We start from the raw sequence: 23,126 nt of genomic DNA on the forward strand, positions 1-23,126 counted from the left end.
AGTACGTCGCACGCCAACTTCCGGGTATGAATGTTTTATTATCATTATTTACTACCTGCGATGTAAACATCGTCAAGAAGACTATGATATTTATTATCGTTAAAGAAACGATGAAAGAAATTATGTTGCGTGCAAAATATATCTTCTTATTTTATTTATTTACTATTAAAATTTACGACCTAGGTCGTACTTTTGTCCAGATTTAATGTACAACATCTCTTGTGAAGGACAGCCCGTTATTTTGGCATTATTATAACCATTTCGTGAGACACCGGAATGCTAATACATTTATCCGGACATAATTCATAATAGTAATTATATACATGGATAGTAACAATAATTGAAATAAAAAATGATAATAGGCATGGCCGTAAATACAATTTTTTATAGTTATAATATGATTTAAAAACATAAAATAAGCATTCTCATTAATACATTATCATGTATAAAATGAATATTTACTTGTATATACAATGAAATAAAATAAAAGGGAAGACAAATATATGGATAAAATCAATTTAATAATTTACTTTTAATTTCTTCATAAAATACATAATAAATTGGATAATTAATTAATAGTACAGTGTATGTACATTGTAAATTATAGGATATTTCGTTATAATATTCAGTATTACCATAAGTATTTAGTATTTACTCATCTTTATAGTAATTATAATGAGTCAGTAAAAGCAGTTCCTAGTTATTTATGTGTATTACACTATTACCCGACGATTGTAAACTGTTCCAAAAATACAGGTAAACACAAAATCACAGATGTGAACTGCGCCCGATTTTGTATTAAGTGTAAAAAGGTGACATGTAAACTGCGCCCGGCTAAAATGTTATAAACCAATAGCTATATTTTTGCAACATTATCTTTAATGTATACTTAATTCGTTACAGCTATATATGATATAATATAAATAATTAAAATTAAATTAGGAACTAAAAAAAAAATATAACTTTAAAAAGTAAAATAATTACAAATATTACAAATAATAATATATTGTTGATACATAGTCATCAAATTAAGTTTGACCTCTATTATATTTATTAACTAAATTTTGTAACTTTTTGTTTTTTATTTTATTTAAGACATTTGGTATTTAAATGGTTCATTTATACTATTTAATTATATGTATATTTCTATTTGAATTTCGATCATAGAGACTTTAATAAGTTGAAAATTTAAAAGTTAATAAGTCAGGAGCAGTTTACATTACACCTTTTCAACATATATAAAATTTTAAGTATGCTTGTATTACTTAATAAGTGAAGATATATAGATACTATGCCAATTAATACCAGTCAGATGTTAATTTTCGCACATGAATTTTAAAAACATAATAATAATATGCATTTTATTTTTAAAGAAGTAAAAATATGTAATATGTATCAATTTCTGAACATTAAGTCATTAAAAATAAATTGAATTGTTTATTTTAGTGAATTAAAATATGTTAAAGCATAAAAATCGACTTTAATAAGTTATTAATACTATTATAGTATGTTTTAATAATATAACTGAAATATATGATCGTGATATAGTTCAATTTAAATTATAATAAAATTATTCAAATTATATATTTATACGTTTTTGCTAAAACCAACAAACGACTGACGAGATTATAATATCTTGCCCCAAAAATCAAATTGACGCTCGGCTGAGGTATTATGTATATAAAATAATATTATAGTAATATTTGTTTTATTTATAGTCCATTGATAGGTACACGGTAAAATGCGATATGCGGTATCACGATAAAATTAACGATGTAAATAATACCGCAGACTTTTTGTACTTACCATAAATCATTTCTGGATTTTCAATAATTTAATGTATCTCTGCTTGTTAAACTTATAATACTATCGTACCTCTATTTAAATTTTTAATCGGGAATTTATTTTTGATTCCGGGGAGGGTGGTTAAAATCACTGACACTCCCTGCGTATCTACGCCATTGATAATAATAAATATGTAATATAATAAAGTAACGACATTTATTGTTCCCATTATTTTCACAAACAGTTATTCGTGAATTGTGTATATCACGATTATACGTTTTTTTCTTGTAAAACGCTGTTTAGTATAATACTAAACATTTATAGCAACGATTCAACCTAACCTAAACGTACGTGATAGTTTATTCCATCGTTTAGCACTTGATAAAAAGTTTGAACTTATAATGGTTAGAAAAGCGTCGGTATAGATGAAAGAATGGTAAGACGGGATGCGACGCCGTCGCCAACACCACTGCGTTTTCGTCTCGTACGCTGTGTACCATATTGATAAGTATACGTTTTAATGAAAAAAGTATGATGAAAGTGGAAGTAAAGAAGTATTTATATTCTGCATCATTATCATTTTAAACTATATAATGTATTATACTTTTCTCAGTACACACGTTTAAAGTTTTGAAATGAAATCGGTTAGAATTTACAACTGTTAATAATTAAAATGATATGATGTGTAACATAAGGGGACAAATATGAATTTACAATAATATCCTAAACATTTTACACAATATAGCGAAATAAGTCAGTAGGCGGAGATAACGAGGACAAATTTCAACCGATTTTGGAACTAAAATAATTCAGTTTATTAAATGCATGAGTTTCCCTATTTATTGTTTTCGTGTATTATATATTATATGCTTATATACTATTATACGAAATCGATTTTTGCTAAAGTATTTATTTATTTATTTATTTTATTTCTCTAAACATATTTACTATTATTTACTAAAATTATTATTCCTTGATTTATGTAAACCTATTTTATTATTTATTTTTTAATAACGTTATTAATAATAAATGCATTTAATAAAATATAATTTATAATTTATAATTAATTTAACTTCTTTATAATTATAAGTGTGCCATTTTTAGACCATAAGAAAATATATTTGATTGGCATTTACACAAACATAATCATAAATATATTCATCTTAACAAATATAATAATCTTTATTATCTTTGACATGTTAAAATTTAAAATTTGCGTAATTTTATTTTAAACAAATAAATTAAATTGATTCAATAATAACTGATTTATGTTAGCATTATAATTGTTGTGTTTATTGACCTTGTACTAGTCTACTAAGCGTTTATTCACTTAAATTGTTATTATACACAAAACGAATAATAAAGAAAATTATTAAAATGAAAAATATTATATTATTATTGTAATGGTAATCTAAAAGGCTATTTTAACGTTAACGTCATTATTTCATATTCGTTGTACGCTTGTCGAAAACTTGCAAAAAAAACACGATTTCGTTTTCGTATAACATATTGGCTGTTGTATTTTATAATAAAATGATATCACTTAAAATAATAGAAATAATAATTTTTGATATACACTAACGCGCCAGAAATAATGAAACTGAAAACATGTTTCTGACACGTGCATTTGACGTAGGTTAAAGGTGTACGGTACGGTAGTTCCTGAACTCCGTTTATCAATAAATTAATTTTACATCAAACAGTCATTCAAAGAAAACCTTTCAAAGCTACTCTCCGTAGAGCACAACGTAAAACATACTATATTATTATACGTGCATATGGCCGGTATATGTATGAGGTTGTATAATAGTAGATTTCTTTTAGAAATCGTCTCTACACGAATAAGCATGACATTTTTAGTATTTCGCGGACGAGACATTTACATATGTAATACAATATATTATAACCATGTAAGTGTATAACAATAACGTTATATTTCCTCGTCACCATGTTATGTGCACGCAAAAAAATGCGTTTTCGAGACATACGCATTTTTAATAATAATAATAAGAGGTGGATTGAACTACGGCATATACTTAGTATTGCTAGAAAATGTATCATTTTATCACAATTATTGTTAGTATCAACATATACCGACTAATATACACCATATTATTCAACTTAAGATATTGTTATAACGATTTACAGTAGGCTGGGGGAAGGAAAATTATTTTAAATGTGCGACAAAAATACAATTTAGCCAAAAGGTATTTTTTATTGCTCGTGTCAATGGGAGCGCATACGGAATCGACACATAATACAGCATAAAACAAGCTAGATCGTATCTGTCACTAGACAAAATACCATAAACTTTTGTAAGTCGAGTCTATCTCCAATTTTCTAACGCATAATAAACAACATTAACTTGTTATTGTCGGGACATGTTGACTTTCCCAGGTTTGGAATATTATAAACAAATTTACCAATCTGTATTCTTACGTCTTGTTATTAAAAATTATAATCCATAAATATCTGAGTGTCTGAAATTTAATATTGGTAGTATTTTTCCATCTCGGTGTAGAGTAATATAATTTAAATAAGAACTTTGAAAATTGATTTTGATTTTGTTAGTATGTTATAAGTGTAACTATCACAACATCGATCTATGTATGATTTATTTATAAATAAACTATCAACGTGATGCCCTAAAGCTCTATCTGTTGCTTGAATAATATTAACTAATTTTCGTACACTTAATTTGCATTGATTCAATACAGCAACAAGCTTAGGCAAAAGGAAATTCATGGGGCCAATATTTTTTCTAACATTGGTATACACTTCATTCCTGAATCAGACGATGATGACATTGAACTTATTCAAGAGATATTTGACTATTAACTTTGAGTTGTTGTTGGATTAAAATTTAATTCTAATTTAATTTAATTTTAAATTTTTCAGTTTCATTAATTTTAAGAACTTTTTTATTTACAGTATTTACATTATCTTGTAATTTTTAGTCTCAACCACCAAGACAATGAACTCGTACCGGAGACCTTTGACTAATTAAAAACTATTTGCAATTTTTTATTTATATACTATTTAAAGCATTTACATGTGCCAATATATCAATGAAATCGTCAAGTTTATTAATTATTAATTAATTTAATTTCGTTTTTTTTTTTTTAATTCAAAGGAATCCTATTTTTTTTTTTTTGTTTTTTGTAGGTTATATCATTTTTCATACACATTTCACTATTTATTTATTCAATGTTGAATTTTACGCATAAAAATTTAAAATTTTTCTCAAAAAATATATTACAACTAACTATTAATAAAGCACCTTCTCTTGTGTAAAGCTCAACTACTTTAAAATTATAAAAAAATACCGAAAACAATCAAAAATATTTTTTATCAGCTCGCAAATATATTTAGTAAATATTATTTATACAAAATTCGATAAAAACACAAAAAAAAAAATTTCAAACAGACAACATAATCAAGAATCTTAATCAACATGACTATTAAGGTGTTAATAACAAAAACTTATAAAAATTGTGAGTGTCAAACCATAGTTATTTTTATTTAGAAATAATAAGATATTATTTTGCAGTCTGATATTTATAATGTTCTTATTTTCTGTATATGTACAGCATAATTATGACGTGTACTGTATATTTATGAATTATGAACATTCATAATAAAAATTGAAAAAATTAAATTGCAAAACATAAAGTCAATAATTTTGTAAATTATTAAAATAAGCAGAATTATATAGGTAAATCATTTATAGGAAATTTAATTTAATTTAATTAAATTTAAAATATATAAAAGAACAAATTACAATTTCCTTATCAGTTAACGAGATATTCATAACAAATGCTAAACTATCAATATATAACAAGTAAATTAATGTACTCAAATTTAAAATTCAAGTCGACAAGGGTTAACTTTGATAAATCGACCCATAAGTTACTTTATTTATTTATGCATTTGAACAAATTTAGGAGATCCGACTAACAAAAAAAAAAAATAAAAATAAAAATAATTGACTCTAATTAAATAAGGGACACCCTAACGTAAATGTGCACAGTACATTCGTTTTGTTTCCTTGTTCTATCATATATACGTAAGTTTGCTACGATAACTATAAAATATTTATTCGTTTACTTTTTTTTATCGCGCTCAAAGTGTTTTGAAATTTCTCATGTTTCTTAATCAGTTTGTCTTATAGATTCAAAAACTATTATAAAACACATCGATTTATATATATTTTTTTTTTGAATTTTTAAATCGTTTATTTATAAACGGTTAAATTTAAATAGTACCTGTTATCAACAAAAACAATCAGTAGTATTATTTTATCGTATTATCGTTACTCTAGAAATAACGGCACGCACACGACTGCGTACCAAGTCGGGTATACACTTTTCTGGATGACTTCCTTACGAAATATAATTCATGTAACCTTCGTGAAAATGTAATATTTGGATCCCATTCGATGGGGTGGTACTCGTTTGAAAGCATTAGTAAACAATCAACAATGAATATCTGTAAATTATACTTAGGTATCTTAAAATATTATGTAAATCTTAAATAAATTATTATGTATAGCTGCACGAAGACGTATATCTACATTTTTACTTGTTTTTTATTGCTAAATATTGTATCCTTCTATCCCCTACTCCACAAACCAACGCGAATCGTATCATTTTGATGAGTAAAAAAAATGTATTCTTCCGGGATGTGTGATGTTATTATAAAAAGTTTTAGTCTTCAAATATCGAACCAAACTGAAAACATTTGACTGACTCTCACGCCATCGTTTCGTATCTCAAGTCGAAGAGTTATTATATTATCGTCACCCAACGGGGTTTAGATTTATCGCAAATTGTCGGGTATATCCCCATGGCGCAGTCGTTTATTATACTATTATTATACAATGTACAATATACCCCTAAATTTAATCCTCTCTCCGGGAGTCTGATAACACTCAATGTTTATGAATACACCTTGACGGCGTTGTCCGACAGTTCATACATCTCGTGCGGAGGCAGCTGAGGCTGCTGCTACCGATCACGCGAGCTTTTTACGTGCAATGTATGTTGCTATTATTTTTATAGTTGTTATCGAGTAGATGTGGCCATTATAATAATAGTAATAGTCATAATAATAATATATCTTTAATGTGTTATATACAGAAATGAGAGGCGAAAATCGTTCATTATAACTTCGTTTAATTTCCCACCGCTACCGAACGTCTGAACTCTATGGCAATTTGTAGAGGTATAAATAAAGTAAATCATTATATTTTATATATTGTATTGGAAGTGTTATATCGATTTTAATATACTATATTTATATAAAGTATATAATATATCGTTATATTTTATATAATAAGTATAAGCGTATACCACAATACCACGTAAGGTTAGTATACTGATTGGTCAGGTAGTACATGTCGTTCATTTATACCGGTGAGGCCACAACTGACAGTTTGCATGCTTATTATTATTATTATTATTATTATTCATATATTTTTGTTCACTTGTCATTCTGTTCACTAATGATTTGACCATTTTTAGTGGAAATTCTCATAAAAATGTATTTCATGTATACAATGACGAAATCTAACGAGATCTACAAAAAGCACGGTGCTCCTATTATGTTATAAAATATTATGCATATTATAATACTTATATAGTCAAAACGATGTCTTGATGTCCCATTATTATTGTTATGCTTATACGAATTGTGATTACTACAAACAAATTTCGCTCACTACGTAAAATTTCAATTACTACAACTAAGGTAGATGGAGTATAGGAATAATTTCAACCGTACATTGGATTAAACATTTAGATGAAACAGCTTAATTATTTATGTTATTTGTGATATGATTAAGAAATATATTCTAATATTAACTATACATCTAAAATTAAAGTAAAATGTTTAACTTTCGTTTCCGTAATAAAATACACACTTAAAATAAATAGTTCAATAATCCGGTCATAGTGGTGGTTTTTGAGTAATTTTTAATTTCTTATAATCATTGTATGGCTAAAAACCAACCAAACATATCACAAAATTAAAATAATATATGATTCGCCTATAGATATATTGTGATACATAAGATATTTTTAATTGAATAACAATAGATATATTGGATATATTGTGAAATAGTTAAATTAACATTCTAACTTAGAGCTTTAAACCTACTTCAAACTTGGTAACTTAGTTATCAAATTAAAATTGTTTATATTATTATCCATCAAAAAGTTAACGTTGAACTTAAATATAATTATAACCAAATTAAATATTAGTTGATCGATTAATTTTCACTGAATCGTCAGTTATACTAATTTTATTTGTGTCCTTATGATGTGTTTAAGATCGTTATTAATAGAAGATTGCTATCTACTAGAAATAATGATACTATGAAAGCGTTTGTAACTTTATTAAAGTTTCCTGAGAATTTATATTAAACACGTTGGTATATTTAATTAATATAGAGACGTAAAGTATTGTAAGCATTATCAGCGAAGAAAAAATACGTAGGTAGCACATCAAAAGCCTAAGAAATAACTATAAGATAGGAGGCAAATTAATTCTCATTTTTAGAGTGTCGTATATTCGACATTAAAAGAAAGTTATTAAGGATGAACCTATTAATATTACATTTTATAAAAGAAGTGTGATGCGGAAGTTAATTATTTTCTTTACAACGGAGATAGCTAGTAGCTATAAAAATTATCATTTATGTGTATATTTAGGTATTTTTATACACTGGAGGTTTAATAATGAAAAATAAATATTAAGAATAGTAACCTCGGACATTTTTACCATTATTACATCTAAGGGGAAACTCTTGGTTTAGAACATATGATTATGGTAGTTAGTAGTTACATGTTATGGACTATAATGCATAGAACTTTGGTTTGGTCAAATTTAAAATTCTACTGTAAGCAATATTATATTATTGTCATTTTATTGAAGCCCTTTACCGACTCGTATAGGTACACTACGATCTGATAAATCGAAATGAAAATAATATTGCACATTTCCGAACGGGTCGCGCAGTCATCTCATTGACTCGACGATGATAATATTATATTACGCGATTAGTTTTACGACAGTTTGTGTGTCTGGCGCACAGCCATATTCAAGTGAATTGTCAAACGTTGTTGTGCTATATCGTAAATTAAACGCAGTCCCGAAGATTCAATTCTCGCGAGATAAATCTCTTGATAGAATTCTATTGCAGTATATCGCAAACGACAGTATAATGATGGCATAGCGGGAGGGTAACAAAATAAACAGATTCAATGACGGTTCCTATTCGTTTCTCTTGATAGATATAAATTTCACATTATTAATAAATATTTTACTACTTTTTGCGATATAATAATATACAATGTATTTTTATACCGTAGGCACTTATATTATTTTATATTTTAGAGAATGATACACATTTTTATGGTGCTATAAACATCAAATATTCGTCACTGGTAAAATCATTAGTGCATTTAGTCTTTATATCATTTTCGTCGAAACAATTTTGTTACATCGAGTAAAAATTTATTACTATGTGTATTTATACAGCCATACAATTTTTTTATTAAGAATTAATTCTCAAATCTTAATATACGACTAGCGTGTTAGCCAATAATCTTGATACCATTACCAAGTTCATTTATATTATATTAATTAAATAATTGTCCACTATTTTTTTTAATCTAATCTGCATGCTTTTACATATTATTTTAGTTTTATTTGTGTTTTCAAATTAAATTTGAAAAAATAATTCTATGCATGTAAGAACTAAAGAACCACTTACAAGTTTCTATTTAATTTTTTTCACGTGGTGTGATAATGTGATTTTTAGTATAGAATTTTGTTTTTAAACTAACCAAAATTGATGTTTATTATTATTTTATGTTGTTTTTTTTTAGTTTTTAAAATATTTCAATTTATCTGCTATATACATAATATATATTATGTAGGACATATGTGTTTATATATATATTATATATTATACGTTATATACAATATATAATATACATATGTGGTACAATAATTTTAAGTGTTAACATTTATTTATTTACTTACTTATATTAAAAAAAAAGTGTAAGTGTGAAGAAATAACCATCTAGTTTCTTCAACGTTTATTTATGTATTTTTTGATGTTAATTAAATTAGGTATCTATCAATGATAATGTTGCTTAAATATTTTTTTTTATTATTATGATTTTTTGTAAATAACTCTTACTCAATATCTTATAATTATCATTCAGTTACATTTTTCAGTCAGTTTACAGTCAAAGTACTCCAAATTAAGGTTTTTTAATAAAACCAGGGTTTGATGTATAACATAATATGTTAAAAAGTTTTTACAAATAACTCTGCGACTTGAGTGAAGTTTTCTGTGGACTAAACACACACAGATTCAGGTATCTAAAGTGGTATAAAATTAAACTAACGTGGGCAAGTAGTGGACACGTCCATCCGACCCACCTACATTCGCTACGGATGATCCCTTATTCGCTATTCAAATTATTTTACTAGATGTTCCCACAACAATCTGCGTTTATAGAATAATGTGCATAATTACACATAGTAAATAGAAACAAGATTCCCGGAATTCCAAATTTAGGTATCACGATAGATTCAATTTTCTGAAGGTTTTGAGTTTAAAAATATATTTTATATGTTAAATATATCAGATTTATGATATAAATATTTTTACTTTCCTATTATACATCCAGTACTCAACTATCTATATTAATAGATATGTTATAATATGTTAACTGATATAGTAGCTATACAACTCGTAACCAAATCGTCAAAAACTTTACCTAAAATATAACTTAGAACCTATACGTTAAACAAAAACTATTTGTCAAAAAAATAATCTCATAAAGTAATATAAATTAACATAAAGACGATAGTATAATATATATATCTTGTGTATATTTTAAACTAATTAACAAATCATTATCCAATTTTATTTCAAAAATAAGTCATCAGTTTTATCAAAGGGCTGAAGCTAACAAATAAGTACTGTACAACGTTGAATAGATTGAGAAAAGTGGTTAAACATGTACATGCTACTATATGATCGTGTAAACAAAACAGAAAAAGACAAATACATATTGAATAGAAAGTGGAACACACTATACATTACAACCATATATTTGAACGCAGTAAATACAAACCTAAAACATTAAGAAAACACTGAAAGAACTTTCAATCGTTTCTGAAATCAATTTCATTTTTGAAATAAAAAACGAAATTATAGAATAATATATAATTAACGATAATTTAACGGCCCTGCAATAACTACAAATTAAAATCTCACGATAACATTATTAGAAGATTTTTTTAAAATAAAATTCAAATAGGCAGAGTGAACATAGAAATTAAATGAGGAAGAATTAAGTAAAATCAAATATTTAAATGTTATTGGGTAAATAATTATATTATTATATTTTATATTTCATCTATAGTTTCAGTTAATTTAGTAACATTTAATATTATAACTATTTTAACGTCTTGAAAATGGTTAAAATAAAAGCAATTAAGTAGATAGTACCAAATCCCATACAATACTATGTTTCTGGCGTTGATATTGAGTAGCTTTATGTAATATGTGTATTTATATTTTGTATTATTATATATTATATATCACATATTAATATATGTATTATATTTTAAAATTAGGATATAGTAAGGTTAACAATTTATTTTGGCTTTTAATAAAATTATTCATAGTTATAGCGATTTTCAAAAATAAAGAGGCTTTTCTAAAACATTATAAGCATTACAATATTAAGTTGTATTATGAATTTATAAATATATACTCAAAAAATCAAAAATGAAATTTGATATCACATGCATTGGATGTCCAGCATACTAACAGTTCAAATTGTTTCCCACGAGACGACCCCGTTTTAATAGAATACAAATTCAAAAAACATCTCAAAAGGCTTCATCAAACGAGGTCCAAAAAGTTTATGCTCAACCTCTATATAAGCCTTATACTGAAGCCATTACTCTGAAAACTCTCTGCTTTAGACTTCGTTCCAACAACGTTAGCGTAATTGATTTCGAATTTAAATTATGTAATTGCAGGTCATCTAACATACTTCCTAAACGAGGTCCTACATAGATAATGTAGGTAATAATATTATATCCATAGATAATATTTTAGTACCACTCATTATTCAACAATATTCATTATATTATATTTATTTATTTATGTATTTTTGTGTAAATAATCTAATATTGTTATGTTATATTTAATATAGTGTTAACTATTTATAGATAATCGTGTACTATTGTCCTCATATGTATGTCTTATGTAATTTTCGAGCTGTAATAGTCAAGTAATAGAAGCAGTATAAAAAAATATATTTATTTATTAATAATATTATAATTGCATCTTTTTACAACAAATTAAAATCAAATATGAATAAATTACACATTTACCCATAAAGTTAAAATATTTTCCAAAAATCATTATTTATATAATAGTATATTATTATATTTTGAGTGAGTGTGTATAAAATACTTTTTATTCGCTAAAAATATATGTTGTTGTTTGGTTGACGTTGTAAAAATAAATAAAATCCCTCGATAGAAACGAAACAGCTATTATGCCTGTGTGATGTATATTTTACTGCTGTGATACATGAAGTTTTAAAATTCACCACACGCACAACGCTATATGAAAGCATTGTGTACTATAAAATTCAAAATATCATAGAGTGGAGACATAATATTATCCGATCAGCGCACTCAAAAAAGTTAATATATAAATAAATATTTTAGAGTAAAACATTATTTATACATTTTTAATTATTTAAATAATTTTTTTTTTTTAGTTTTACGTATTAAAAATTAACATAATAATAATACTTAATATTTTATAATTCCTAGTTTTTTTTTTTTTTAATGGTGAAGATAATGATGTTAGAGATTTATACGTATTGATACTTTTTGTAGTTGTTTGTTTGTTAGTGAGTTTATAATTTTATATATCTAATATTCAATTTCACGTTTAGAATCTCAAATATTTAATATCATAAAATAAAATGTATATATTAACATTATTTATACACCTTTTTAATAAAATTTATTTTTTATTTTACGAGTATGCCTCTAATATTTATACCACCTACCAAAATTTGTTCATGATAGTGATGTAAAGTGTTCTACTTTAATATTAGTGTTCTGTTTAATATTTTCGATTTTTTTGGTAAAATCGTATACAAACCATACATTTTTTATAATTTTAGAAAATTATAATTATTTACTGTTTCCTGTGTAACACCTATTTGGTTTATTATAATATAACGTAGCACACATTTTGAGGATATTGAATACGAATTCAAAAGGCTTTATATTCTACTACTTACCTGAAACCATCCTCTTTGATATAATTTAATACCCTTCGCGAGGATTAGCAAAACGTGTCAGTTGCAAGCGTTTTCCAGCATGGGCATCATCGAATGTCTCAAAAAGGTGATCATTTCTTAGTTATATACTTTCTAAACAATACCGCTGTGATAATATAATAATTATAATAATATGTATTATTACTATTTGCTAAACCATTATAATTTAAATGCAATATTATGCTGATGAATATCAAGTTGTCATACACAGCTTCCAATAATATTATCGTTGATTATAATGGACACGATTTTAATAAAAAACACGGATGATATGATACAATGAATTCTATATTAATTTTATAGTTAATTTTGTTTCTATGAAAAATATACATATATTTTTATTAATTATTGTATGCAAATCTTAAAATGTCTTCAATGGGAGTTCCGTTTAGAATCATAATATAAAAAATATAAAAATTGTCACACTTTAGTTAAAAATTATATAAATATATTTATATATACATAATATATATATATATATATTGAGCCTGCAATAGTATTTTTAATTAAAGTTGTGTTGTGGACAAAGATCAATAAATTATAAAAATATTTGAAATACGACATTTTTGTTTTGTTAAATATTTTATTAATTGCTTTAAAATTGCTTTATGGCTAAAGAAAGTACAACAGTCTTAAAAGTTGTACTAGCATACAAACATTAGTTAAGTTTTCAATAGTAATTCTGGAAATCCATGTTCGAATAAGTTTACAATAAAAGTTAAAACCAATTACTTTTTCAGCCATCTAGGTACCAATCGTTTATACGTCCTTGTAACATAAACAAACCATTATTTTTTTTTTTTTTTTTTTTTTTTTTTAATACACCCGCGGCAACTAAGGCCATTGGGGATGGGTTAGGTTTTTAATCGGTTATTTTACTGTAAGGTAGGGAACGGTAGGGAGAAACACGTGTGTGTGTTGTGGCAGAATTTCTAATGGGGCACCCGTAGGTTTCTGCCATGCCCCGGGGTGGGGGATGGCGGCACTTATTCTCCGGACACCGTGACTTGCCCGAAGAAAAATGCCACCCGGTGACCGCGGATCGAACCAGCGACCGGCTGCGCCGCAACCGACGCCTTAGACCGCACGGCCACCTCGTCCCCCACAAACCATTATTATACCGTATGTAGTAGAGTATTTCTTATAACCTTTTTGAATTCAAATCTTATTTTTGACACTATAATAATAATTATTTATTTATTTATATAAATAATCGGGTTATACTTTATATTATTTAATCAAAGTAACGAAATAAGTTTCAGACTAACTTCATAATAGTAGGTGTAAATGTAAATTAGTTGATTTATATATATATAGGAACAAATTATAAAAAAAAAAAAAAAAAAAAAAAAAAAAAAAATAAAGTATAATACTGTTTAAGTATAGCAAATAATATATTATATCATCAAATAGTGTAGAAAGGTAATAAAAAGAAATAACAAATAATAAAAATTACATGATTTTGTTGGTTTTACGAGCGTAATGGGTCAAATATCTCGTTTTTAATTATATTTACAAATAAAATGCACCTTATAACATACCTATAAACTGAATTAAAAAAAAATTGTCATTTTATAATATTATAGATCATAACAGTGAAACAGCTGAATTACAATTATTAAAATATATTAAAAACAAAAATTATAATATTTTTAAATATTATGAGATTTATCTTAAAAAATGAAGTATAAACAATGTGTGATTCAAAGAATGTAGTGATAAATATAATTATTATAATCAAATGAAACAAAAATTAATTTGTTTCAAATAAAATATTCTTTCATACATTACATTATCTTTATACACCTACTTAATATTTAATATAGACAATTTCAAATTTAGTATAATCGATTTTAATTTATTTTTTTTTAATGTATGAATAATTTAACACTTACATAAATTAAAGGTAAAAATACTATTTCAGGCATCAACCAAAATGGAATGAAAATAATTGCAATTTATTCTAAAATAATACTTTGCATAAGTATATAATTATAAAAAAATTAGGTTTTTGGCTGTTTATTAAAACGATAGAGTTTAAATAATATTCTTATCTTCGAATTTTATAAGATATTTACTCTTATATAAAATAACAGCAATGTTAAATGGATTATTCTGATTGATAAACCAGCTAAATTATGTGTTTTTAAGACTGATAAAATACACGTGTGTTATACTTCCTTTAAAATAAATGAAACCATTAATCTATTTATTTATAAATCAATTATACATAAGTTAGTAGATACCTAACTAATATATTTTTGAAGGTAAATAATGGAAACAATACAAAATAATCAAATAAATCGAACTAAAAAAAATAATATATATTTAAAAAACTGGTCTAGATGTATGTTTGGTAATTGATATTCAATAATAGTTATTTGTAAATATTTATGAGGGTTTTATAAAAATAAGTTAATTATAAATAAATTTGAATTTGAATCATATAGGTAGTGTAATGCTAATCCACAACTTCAAACAATGTTTTATTCATTGACTACTACATGCATATAATTCCTGAAAGGTAGCATTAAAAATATTAAAGTACGTTTTAAATATATAACTAATAACTATGTATTGATAATACTAAATACAAACTACATAATATATTTACATATTTGTATTTAAAATTTTTAAATATTTTTATTCTTTATTTATCATGCATACATGTATAAACGTAGTTTATAGTAAAACATATCATCTAAAGAAGATAATATTCATTTAAAATTGTTTTACTGGATAGGAATATGGTTGTGGATAAATATCAAATATGGTCATTATAAAATATACAAATTATAAATTCACTAAAATAACAACCTACGATATTTATAAAAAATATTGGTTATAATAATTCTGCCCTAAAATTGAATAGAATAACACACAATATGAAACGTAGATATAGTTTTTTTTCAATTTTAAATGGTTTTAATTTTGTATGGTTTCTTAAGTTTTATTTATGGAAATAAAACGGTTTCAATATTTTTGTTAATTCGTACGTTTTACCTGAAAATAATTGAAGTGAAAATTTGGTTGGTACTAAAAATATCACTGACAAGATTTTCTATATTGATTAATATATAACTTTTCTTTCGATATACTAAAAAAAGGTGGGTCATATCTTTTAACATAATTAATTTATATCAATATTCAATAGAAAATTACTTGAGTTTTTCTTAATATCAATTGTTTCTCTTTTTATAATACGTTTCAAAGAGTATATTTTACGTTAAAAGAAAATACCATTTAGTTTGGTTAAAGATTTCGTAAATCTTTCAAAATTTGATACATATCAATATAAAAATATTTATTAAATACATTGTTAACTGCGAGTAACATTAATATACTACATATAACTCACTTAATTCAGATACAAGTCAGTAAAATTATGGTTTCAAAGTAATTATAATGAAACTAGCTGATCCAGCAAATGTTGTTTTGCCCATGAAGAATTTTTTATTTTATAGCTGACCTGGCAAACGTTATACTCGCATAGATCGCAAGTTAATATAAAAAACCCATCTAATAAAGCACTTTCAGTTTTTCTTAAATTTTTCAATTTTCCAGACAACTTTTCCAATTTTTCTTTCCATAAACCTTGCTCAGAATATTAAAAATATTAAAAAAACTAAGTCTAATCAGCCTATCCATTTTTAAGTTTTACTTGTACACTTAACAAAAAATAGTATTTGATTTATACTTATAAAAAAAAAATATATATATATATATATATGCATATACATATTATATTAAATTAAATTATTAATATTAATAATTAACAATAAAAAAATGTATGGTATACATAATTGGTAATCGGAATACAATAAATTGTTATTGCCAAAAAAAAAAGTTTCAGATTTTGAGAAAAACAATGGATAATATACTGAGTTTAGATTAATGTTTTTTTTTTTTTTTTTAAAGTATATAATCACTTACTTTTTGAAACAGTAAAATACTTTAATACAAAAAACTTAAAAATATGATATAAACACAGATTTTATAAATATTTTAAGTTAAAATTCAGATGAAATTAGATTTCAAAGAAAAAATTACGTTTTTAGTTATCTCCATGAAATTAAAAAAAAATATTATTAACAGATACTGGAAACCTTTAATGTAATAAACCTATTATTATATTTTATATATGCAATGCCATTTTTAAATATAATATATTAGAAAAAAAATTAACTTATAAAAAATAAATAATTTTAATAGCAATATAATTAAATTATAAAGAAAATTTTAAAAATATTAGCTTACAGAATGTCTTTGCTCGAAATTATTTTTCATATAATATAAAGAATAAATATGTATTTTTCAATTCAAATACTAGTATATTTAACTAATCAATTTTTATGATTCTCTCTTCAATAGTGAAATATTTTTGAAATACTGCACAGCAAAATGGTAACCTTCTTTTTTTTTCTTTTTTTATTATGTTATAATTAGCAGAAATAAGAAAAACAAATGTTATAATATATACATTAATTTTCCGGGAAATGAGTTTTCATCTGTAAACGAGTAACGTCTGGGTCACTCAACTGTCACCCAAAATCTAAGTGTATATATAATATATATATATATTATATATGTATTTTTTACTTAAAAATTATTTCATTTATTATATTATGTTACAATTTGTAATAGGTAAGTACCAAAGTTTGTTACAAAACCACCGAACAAAAAAAAAAAAATGATGGCAAGTGCTTGTAGGAGAGATAGAATGCCAGTAACTATACAATTTCAAGTTTCAAAACAAAAAAAAAATCCTTTATATAGGTGTACATATTTTCTACATAAATTTGTAAACATTTTTTATTGTTGTCTATTAATTTATTTTTTATAAATAATTCTAAGTACTTAGCTTTTATTTTTATTGAATATTATCATTTTAAACAAATAAATAATATGTTATATATTATACGTATTTGTATAATTTATTATTTCTGACAAAATAAGTTACTGTATACATTTTGGTATTATGATTAACAATAAAAACTTACTCAGTGAAATATTATAATCTTATTTTGGGATGTAAAAATGAACGTTATTTTTAATCTACACTAATGACACTGATAAATACCTACATATAGTTCATTTTAAGTTAAACGTTTTAGCATTGAAATAATATACACACTATACAGTTAATATGTATAGTTCAAAATACATTGGTATGGATTATTTGATACAATTATACAAATGCTAAAATGATAATAATAATCAATATTCAGTTACTTCCTATACATACAAATCAAATAAATAGGCGTTAATTATTATGCAAAATAATTCGTATTTTGGTTTTATTAGGGAAATGTACAGGCATTATATAGTCTATTCAAATTTGCATAGATTTATAAGCTTACAACAAATAATTATAAATACAATTTGAATTTTTATTTCATCAAAAAAATGTAGTTACTAATGAATGTGACTAGTTTGCTTTAGATAAATATAAATAATTGGAGTGAATGTCATCATATATAAAATTTATAATTGTGTAATTTGTGTATAGTATAAATATTATTGAAATAACATTATTTATAATACCAGACATTAATAATATTAATTAGGTACCTATACTAGGTACTTATGTTTAAATTAATTTATTAAGAACTTCTACAATAACAATAGATTGTTCTTGGAATTAATAATAGTTATTAAAATATATTTATTGCCTAGAATATAACACAATACATACTCTATTTCTTGCAAAGAAATCTTCTTCTAGTATTGTTATATTTTTGACATGTATAGAATAATAATGATTTTAACATTATACATCAAACTATATTAACGCATAGTTTAACAGACTCCATAGAGTTATAGAATTTTTAATTAATTGCAAATGTTATAATAATGTTTTAGTAACTATAATTTATTTATACTCTTCTTCAAACATGAATGTTCCTGCGTTTTAAGTTATATGAATAATAAATTAATTTCAAATATACCTTTAATAATTTATTGAAATAGACTTGTTTGTATGGTAAATAAATCAAACGCGTTGCATATTTATTAGTATATTTGAAATACTTTCGAATTATATAAAAAGTTGTTTAAAAATAATCATTAATCATATTCCAATACTACTTTAATCAAAAAAATGCGATAAGTCTTGAGTAAGAACTGTAACTAGCATGACAATGAGTATTTAATTAATTGAAATAGTTTATAAAGCATACCAAATACGTAATTTTTATGTTATATTAATATTATGTACTGTAACTGTTGATATCCGTCGATCGGCGTGGTGAATAGGCAATTTCGGTACATTTCCGTATAGGTGATTTTCAAACGGTATACTGCGTTGTTATGAACAAACGGATTTAATATTATAAGATGAGAATATTATTTTGTTACAATGACAATAATACGTGCCAAACAACCGCTAGAACACGCGTGACTACTTGTTTATTAACCAAATATACCGATCGAAGACGAACAAGTGAATTTCGAATGCCGTGATAACATGGTAACTGATATTTCAAATTCACCACAATTAAGTTTTCTTAGTAATGAGCTAAAAAATGAAAAAAAATGAACGTTATGTTTTTGAAATTGGACAAATCAATATCATCACTATCATAGTTTAAAAAATTAAGAAAACTGCTAAGAAAGTGAATCTTATCATTTCGTTTTATTTACTGATAAAAAAAATAAACTATTTTATTATTTATGAATGATAACTGTTTTTTCTTCTTCTTTTTTTTTACTTGTACGTTCAAGCGGTGTGATAAATATGTCACGTTACCAGAAAATACTACCAAAACTGCTATTGATATCTTTATACCTTCTTATAGCTCTTAATGTAGAATATAAAAAGACTATACTATTGCCAATTTAAAAAAAAAATTAGTTACACTATTCGTTTTATAGTAGAACGTATTTCGACAGACACGTACAAAATTGGATCTACGCAAAGCATAAGCACACTTCAAGTAAAAAAAAAAAAACCTCTGTATAAAAAATAAATCAATAAGATAGTTCCAAACACCGACCATTCGTATATTTTACGTATTTTAGACGGATGCAGTAAAATATATGGTACGCGATAACTTGTCAATGAAAATAGATGACAGACAGCATAATATGCAATAATTTTAATTTGAAAGGTGAACAATTCTTGTTAAATAATATTAAAATATTCATATTAATTATTATTTGTATAGTAGCGATTATTTTCTATTATGCACCGCACACTTAACCTGTGAAGCTAGGACTCAGTTTCATAAATTATCAATTAATTTATGATTCTGCTTTTAATAATTCAACTGTGTAATTTAAATTTAATTTGACAAAATAATTTAATTTCAGGGATTATAACAACATTTTAACGCGATTTATTCCAATTTTAACATCGATAGTTTAAAAGGATCGTTAATACATAATGTAATTTATTATTATTTATACAATATACATATATTAATTATTTTATTTGTTATGATATGTATTTTGATTTAATCATAATATATTAGGTAGGTACATTATTTTATTTTATCTGAAATTGAAACTAAATATAGTATTCTATTTATTGTAGCTTTATTTTGTTATGGGACATCCATGATAAAATCTGAGAAACTTTATAATGATAACAAATATCATATACATATAACTTAATAATATAAAAGAATCATTGCATTCATAAATACCATATTTTATATCAAAATATCGAATAAAAACAAAAAAAAATGTTTTCTTAAAATTATAAAAAAAATAATTTTTATTGTTTTTATAAGTTATGAGTATAACACATAAAAATACTAAAAACTAAATGCATAAATTTTAATTTTTACCTCTACAAAAATTAATTGAATATATACATACATATTCAACGTTAGCTATAAGTTTATAACACCAGCATCTAGGTAGATTTGTGACGAATTTAAAATGTATAACACAAATTATATATTCATGTAATTATATTTTTACAGATATTATCACAAATAAAGAAGACGTGTCGTTTTAAAAAATCATTGGAAATATTTGTTATGAGAAAAAATCGACCACAAATTTTCTATCATCTCTGTCGAGTATTTTAAGTTAGGTTAGTATGCAGCTATGCAGTATTAATAATATTATAATATGATATAATATAGGTATAATAATTTTCAAAAAATACGTTATTGACGTATTTTAATCTTATGTTAACAGGAACTCATTAAGCTCAATACTATTTTTTTCTTGCATGTTTCAAAATTATATATATATAAAAATATTGTATTTTGAATATTTTATGAATAAATAAAACATTGCTAAGCTTTTTTCGAGAACATTTTATTAAGAAATATATTTCAAATGTTTCAAGCATAATAAACTATGTATATCTACTGGTCGTAATGATTCAAATTGTAATATTATTTATTTAAATTAAATATATATACTATATGTACGTTCAAAATGAATAATAATTTGTTTTGGATCAGAATTCCATTAAAATGTTTGTAAAAATGAAATTGAAAAATGGATTGTTTTATATATATTTTGTGAATTAAATATATTGAAAAATTATAGTTAATACTTTTTGAGCCTCCTAAGAAATATAATAATAATAATAAAATAGCTTGGTATATGAAAAGTTGTCATTAATAAACAAAATGACTTATAAAACCATAGAAAAATAACTTAAAATGTTATTGGTAAATTTATCTATTTTAAGTATAAAAAAAATTAAGTATATTATCTACCAGTTATTTTATATATAATTACTAAACTTCACTCAAGTATGTCGTAACCACATACGTTTGATGCATAACAATTTATATTTATTAATAAATTAAGTTACGCATAGAATTTATATTTTACCTAGTTACATAATAACGCCCACTAAGATATTACGTTTGATTTCAGTAAAATCTATGAGATTTCAAGTCGTGCATACTATAGTATGGTATCTATGGTAATAATAATTATTAGATTAGATATGTGATGTACTGAAGTTACAGTTAAAATAATATAATAAGTTAAATGGACGATGGCGTTATATATTTTAGAAAACCACTGCTTATATATACATAGACAAAGTGGTTTTTTTATCATTAAACACTCACTATTTCAAAAAGTGTTGACTTTTTTCATTTTAATTTTCAAAATTTTTGGAAATAGTTTCATATTTTTCTAAAACTATATACAATTTGTATTTTACACCTTTATATTTAACAATAAAACCACTATTAACTTTTGATTTACAAATAGCAACCTATATTTAAAATATCATAAATAAAAGTGTTATTGGTTATTTTTTTATGAATTTTGACGTTAAAACTATTATTTTTCGTTTAAACATTAACGAATGATTTGATGTTTTAAGGTGTTCGTCCAATAGGTAAATAATTACTATGGCTGTATCTAAATTAGATATGACATCACAGCTTCAAACGATAGTCAATAACGAGTTTATTATATGTGAAAATATGTACCTATTGGCTATTATTATTATTAATTGTATACATGATTATTGATCTTCAGAAACAAGAACTAGGTATTAAAAAACCAAAAACCACCCAACTTTAGTAAGCTATTACTCGTTAACAAATAAACAAAAAATAATTATTTGAACTTTAAAATTCATAAAATAAAAAAAAATGAAACAATTAATTAAGAATATTATCAATATAGGTTGCTACTTGAAAATCAAAAAATGATAGTAGTGAAACTATTAAACGTGTGTGTGTGTGTGTGTGTGTGTGTGTATGCCTCTTGTTAAATTTGTTTGCCTGATGCTTACATTTAGCATAACACGTGTGGAAAAATAATATTTTTGGTTTTCTGATTTGGTGTGTAGATGATATTTTCGACAAACCAATTTTGCATGCATTTTACAGATTTTCAATTTAGTCTAATAACCAACAACTCATACAATTTCGATAGTGTGAACTAAAAACAACGAAAAAGTTTTGTACTGTTATACTACATCAGCTATTAATTAAAATACTTATTTCTAATAATAGGTAA

At 24.3% G+C, this 23,126-nt stretch overlaps 1 protein-coding gene across 8 annotated transcripts in view; it reads left to right on the top strand.

The window, feature by feature from the left end:
- LOC114124090 (probable G-protein coupled receptor No18) overlaps nucleotides 1-23,126 on the top strand; it is an 82,189-nt gene that overhangs the window by 36,402 nt on the left and 22,661 nt on the right. For 4 of the 8 annotated variants that reach the window (XM_050211012.1, XM_027987262.2, XM_050211013.1 and 1 more), the window contains one exon: nucleotides 21,107-21,219. The exons of the other annotated variants lie outside the window; for them this stretch is intronic. The gene's annotated coding sequence lies outside the window, so the exon portion shown is untranslated. The remainder of the gene's footprint in view (nucleotides 1-21,106; nucleotides 21,220-23,126) is intronic. 8 annotated transcript variants of the gene reach the window in all.

This window comes from Aphis gossypii, chromosome 1 (genome assembly GCF_020184175.1).
Source record: "Aphis gossypii isolate Hap1 chromosome 1, ASM2018417v2, whole genome shotgun sequence".
Classification (NCBI taxonomy): Eukaryota; Metazoa; Arthropoda; class Insecta; order Hemiptera; family Aphididae; genus Aphis; species Aphis gossypii.